The following is a 6,000-nucleotide window of genomic DNA, read 5'->3' as shown; positions in this document are numbered from 1 at the left end:
AAAAGAGGTATTACTCTGAAATATTTCTGAACTCATAAACTCAATTAGAAAACAATATTTCTCTCTTTTTAAATGTAAAAATGTTACATTTGGGAATAATTAGGTCCCTTATTCTCTTTTTCAATCATGAATATAAATCTTCTCATTCTCATATTTACCTTATCAAGACTTAATTCAAAACCATTGTGATTACAAATGAATCCTCAAAATGACTCAAAAAGATCTCTTGAACTTTCCTCTTAAACTTACTTTATTTTGGAACGTAAATTAAGACATGTAGGATATTTCAAGGATAAATGGAGACTTTAGGAATTAATATAGAAAGGTGAAACGTAGCCACAACTTAAAGGAACACACGCCAGACGAAACAAGGAAAAACCGATCCAACAAACTTCAAGCGTACTGCGGTCAAGAGACACCAGATCATAAGTACTGGGGTTGGGTTTGGGTGCACTACAGGTGTGCCGCCCTAGGCCCCAAAGTATTGGGGGTGGTTTTGGGTGCACTACTATAACGGTGCCCCAGCCCCTCCCCAGCGAACCCGATGAATTTTTTTGTTAAAAATTAGGCTTCAAACTCACTTAGAATTGGATGATTTCTCCTAAACTCTTCTTGATTCTCAAACCCAACCTGAATACATAAATAATTTCATACAATCCCTTTCAAGAATCACAACTCATACTCGAGATCCTCAACCCTAGAAACTCAAAACCTTCATTGTTAAAGAGTGAAACTAAAATAAAAAACTACTCAATAATCTTTTAATATAATGATTTCATGGAAGATTTCATGGATAAATTAGATGTATGGCATGAGGAAGAACAAGTCCAACACTGTGAGAAGCCTTACATACTTGGAAAGAACATGTTCTTAGCGAACACCACAAATCTTGAAGAACGCGTGTACTTACCCCTTTTCTCCTCTTGAAACATCGCTCTAAATCCCTAAGTATTTAGGAACTGAAAAAAGTGGTATAAATCATATTAGACCCTTATTTGGGGAAAAAATGTTTTAGGCCTAGTGGAAAAGGAAAATACCAAAATACCCTTTTCTAAAACAGATGGAATGCCTTAAATTGAGAGGCTTCACTCAAACAACCATCAGTTTTTACTCAAAGATCAAAATTTAGCAAAGCCGTTTTGGAAAGAGGACTCAAAGACCTTCGATTTGATAGGTCATGCACCACCTAAATCTTTATGTTATAAAAGATATAGTCGATTGAAAATGACCCAAAACTAAAAAACGAATGGGTGACTTGCATGAATTTCTCTTTAGTTCTAATATTGAGGATTATGTTAGACTTTACATTCGAGAGATAGTAAAGTTTCATGGAGTTCTCTTATCCATCATCTCAGATAGGTGTACTTAGTTTACCTTGCATTTTTGGAAGTCGTTTCGAAGAGGCCTTGGTACTCAGGTTAAGCTTAGCAGAGTTTTTCACCTGTAGACGGATGGTAAGGCTGAACGAACTATTCAAACCTTGTAGGATATGCTGAGAGTTTATGTGATTGACTTTCAAGGTAATTGGGATGATCACTTACCTCTAATTGAGTTCTCTTAGTATAACAATTATCATTCAGATGGCTCTTTTTGAACCTATTTATGGTAGGAGGTGTAGATATCTTATAGGGGTGTTTGAGATTGGTGAAATGACCTTGATAGGGCCTGAATTAGTTCATGAGGCTATATAGAAAGTTCAACTTATTAGAGAAAGGTTGAAGTGACTCAGAGTAGATTAAAATAGTATGCAAATGTAAAGAAAAGAGAACTTGAGTTTGTTATTAATGATTGGGTATATTTGAAATTTTTTCCCATGAAATAGGTGACGGGGTTTGATAAGAAAGGAAAGCTTAGTCTACGATATGTAGTTCCTTACCAAATTGTGAGGCTATTTGGTAATGTGGCCTATGAGCTAAATTTACTTTCAGAGTTGGCATCAATGCATCCAGTGTTTCATCTGTCCTTGTAGAATAAGTGATTTAGTGATCCTACTATAGTTGTGCCTTTAGAGAGTGTTGGTGTGAAAGATAGTCTCTCTTACGAAGAGGTCCTAGTTGAGATTCTAGACAGTCGCGTTTGTAAGTACTCATTTTATATTCATGTCTTTCAGTTATTCTCATGTCTTAGTAGTATGCATACATATTCTTGAAATCAGATCAGTCTTCATGTTTCAGTCCGAAGTCAGTCACTCCAAAATTTTTCAGTATTTAGTTTCCAGTCTGACCATTAAAGATATATTCCTACTTTTTCAGCTTATTTAAACTCCATTCAAAAATGAATGTTCCCAAGGGGGAGATTTTGTAACACCTCAGATGCTTCAAGTTCAGATCAACTCAAGAAAAATTTAGAAATCCAAGTTTTGCAGACAAAGTTGGGGTTTTATGAACACCATCTACAAGGTGTAGAAAGAACCACGGACCATAGATGGGATTCATAGATTAAATTCATACACCAATAATTTGAGCCTGACTTTTACGAGTTTGGTCTACAGTTCGTAAATCATTTTATGGACTGTAGATTAAGCTCGTGAACCAAGTCCTAAAACATAGAATTTTCCTGAGGTTTACGAACCTGTTTACAGCAACTACGGACTGTATATAGGGACGTAAATGAAATTTCAGAAGCTCTAAACTTAGGTCTGATTTCCACGAGAGATATCTACTACCCGCTGAACAATCCACAGAACATAGATGGTCTCGTGGAACCTGTCGATTTCATATTTCTTTTTGGGTTTCTTTGGTCTTTTCTCACTCTTTTAATCCCTATATTCTGTCATTTTAGTGTATCCTAAGTTTATTTAATAGGAATTTAGTTTACTAAAACCTCATCATTCATGACTAACACTCAAAAGTCAAAATCAATACGCTCAAGCTTCCTCTCAAACAAGAATTATTGTTCTTCATCTTCAAGCTTCGGCTCAAGATTCAAGCTAGCATTTTCAAACAAGAATTATTGTTCTTCATCTTCAAGCTCCAGCTCAAGATTCAAGCTAGCGTTTTCTTTCCAGGTATGTGGGATTTCATCAATGGACATTCTTTCACCCACTGAGTCCCAAAGAAAACCTATCTTTACAGTCCATGATTTTATAGTATCTAGGGTTTTACGAAAAGCTTGATTCTTTATTATTCTATTTATCTTACTCGCGAATAGTTTAAATTATGTGTTTCCATGTAATTAAATCAGTATTGTTTATAGTAATTTCAAGAACATAATATCTCAGATTATTAGTTTTCAAAATTTAAGATACTTTTAGATAAAGTGTCTCTCAGATATGATCAGTTTTTATCGGAATTCATTAGGTACTCAGTTGTTACCAGTTTTCAAGTTTAATTTAGTATGTTGTACTCAAATTGCTTCATCAATTAATCAACATATTTCTGTTGGGAGTTTTACTTAGCAACAAGCTAACCTAGGGATAAAGGTGCATCTGTCAATTGAGCACTGAGACTTTTAGTACCAATTCATAAGTTCTAGATATACATGCCACCGTAGGATTTTAAGGGACACCTGTCAAACCAGACTCCTTAGTCTTTTATAGACATTAGCTCAGATCGGCTTTTATTCAGTTATTTTTGTTCAGTACTTTTCAGTTCCATGATGTTCTTACTTGGTCATTGCATCAGTTCATGTTATTCAGTATAGCATTTCAGCTTCAGCATGTCTAGTTATTGTGCATCATTCATATCCTTCTAAGGAAGGAACAAAGACATGGATCAAGCCTCAGGCTAAGAGAACCTATGTAAGATTTGAATTTACCTTCTACATTCTATTTAATATAGATTGTTTAGTATAATTATCAACAATATTGTGAGGGGTTCATAGAGTCAGTTGATGTACGTTCATGGTAGGCCTGTCCAACCATCTCATAAGGAGAGCACCGAAAGGCTTAAGGCAGATGGTGGTGTGCATAATGGGAGAGTCTTAACATGTGAATTGGATTGTTTTAAACTCTATCTTATTTGTAAGCATTTGTTTTTTTTACTAAAGTTTGAGGCTTTAACATCACAAGTGGCACGTTTAAACTCATAGTCCTTTTGCCTTCCCTCTTCCTTCCTTTAAATCTCTTATTCCTCCCTTTACTTCTTTTCTTCCTCTATACACTTAACCTCTTCCTCCCTTGAATCATTTTCATTCAAATACAACTCATTGATCTCTGCTAACTTCTTATGCAATAACGCAAACTCGTCATTATTAACCAGAGATGAAGAAGAGGCACCCCAGAATCTAAAAGTTTGATGACCGACACTACACTCCAATCCAAGTCGTACACTCTCCCTTTATGCACTTCACCAGCTGCCTTAAGCCTTTCCATGCTCTCAACCTAAGATGGTTGGATATGCCTATCATGATTTTACATCGAAAAATTCTAAATGAACCCCTCATGATATTGTTGATAATTATTCTGAACAACCTTTATTAAATAGAATTAATAGGGTAACTTTAAATCTTACATAGGTTCTCTCAACCTGCTACTTGATCCAAGTCCTTGTTCCATCCTTCAGCATCTTCATGTGGAATTCCTTGAATACCTTATCTTGAGAAACTGGTCTTTTCATGCAAATTAAAAAACAGTCCCTCTATTATAAAATTGTTGCATGATATATAAATATTTAAAAATTTTAAAAATATTTATATTAAACATGTTGCCAATATTCTTCGACGAAATCACATACTGATTGAACCCTATGTGTGCATGAACTCATCCATTTTAGATGCTCGAGCTTTCTTTTCCAGTATGCACTTTTCTGCAACTCCGGAGAGGCACAATACTCATTTAGTTTAGGCCATATATCCTCACCAAAGGCCATCTTTGATTAGTGAGGATATATGGCCTAAGCTAAATGAGTATTGTGCCTCTCCGGAGTTGCAAAAAAGTGATTACGGGAGAAGGAAGCCCGAACATCTAAAATGGATGAGTTCATACACATACAGGGTTCAATCAGTATGGGAACTCATCGAAAAATATTTGTAACATGTTTGGTATATATTTTAAAATTTTTATTATAGATCTATCATGCAACAATTAGCTAATAGAGAGACTATTATTTAATTTGTAGGAAAAGATATTTTCTCAAGATGGGGTATTCAAGGAATCCCACATGAAGATGTTGAAGGATGGAATGAAGACATGCATCAACCCGCGGGCTGAGAGAACCTATGTAATATTTAAAGTTACCTTTTTTATTCTATTTAATATAAATTGTGTAGAATAATTACCAACAATATTGTGCAGTGTTCATTTACAGACGCTGATGTCTGATCATGGTAGGCCTATCCAACCATCTTAGTAAGAGAGCATGGAAATGCTTAAGGCTGTTGGGTGGTGTGAATAAAGGGAGAGGTTGGGGCCTTGGATTGGAGTGTAGCGTCAATCGTCAAACTTCTGGATGTGTGACTCCTCTTCATCTTCGGTTAATTATGATGATTTCACATCATTGCATAAGAATTTAACAGAGATTAATGAATTGTATTTGATAGAAAAGGACGCAAGAGAGGAAGAGGTTAAGCATGGAGAGGAAAAGGTGAAGCGGAGAGAGGAATAGAAGACACAAAGGAAGGAAGAGGAGAGGCAAAAGGAAGATGATTTTAAACGCTCCACCGGTGATGTTGAAAGCGTCAAATCTCAGCAAAATAAAGTCCTCATTTTCATAAAATAAACTAGAGTAGAAAACTATGCAATTCATGTGTTAAGATTTTGTCCTTTCTTAAGAGAGTTTTTTGAGTTTGGTTAAAATTTTGTATGTTTATGTGGGATAAGTATAAGATCAAAAGTAACATGTGGTTCTAGAAAAACAAATTACTTACTATTAATAAAATAGAACCTGCAAAGAGTGAAGTAGATACACAATATTCATAAGCTTTTTGCTAGATTCCTATGGATCAATAGTGATGAAGGTATATGTTTCATGGTCCAAAAAAAATTTTCCCAAGGATGAGGGAGGTTTAGGTATAGATCCTGTTTGATATTTCAAAAACTTTGTTTTCTAAGTTATGGTGAAT

Source organism: Solanum verrucosum, unplaced genomic scaffold (genome assembly GCF_900185275.1).
Source record: "Solanum verrucosum unplaced genomic scaffold, falcon-dt-bn FXZP01000160.1, whole genome shotgun sequence".
Lineage (NCBI taxonomy): Eukaryota > Viridiplantae > Streptophyta > Magnoliopsida > Solanales > Solanaceae > Solanum > Solanum verrucosum.
This window is presented reverse-complemented; position numbering follows the sequence as displayed.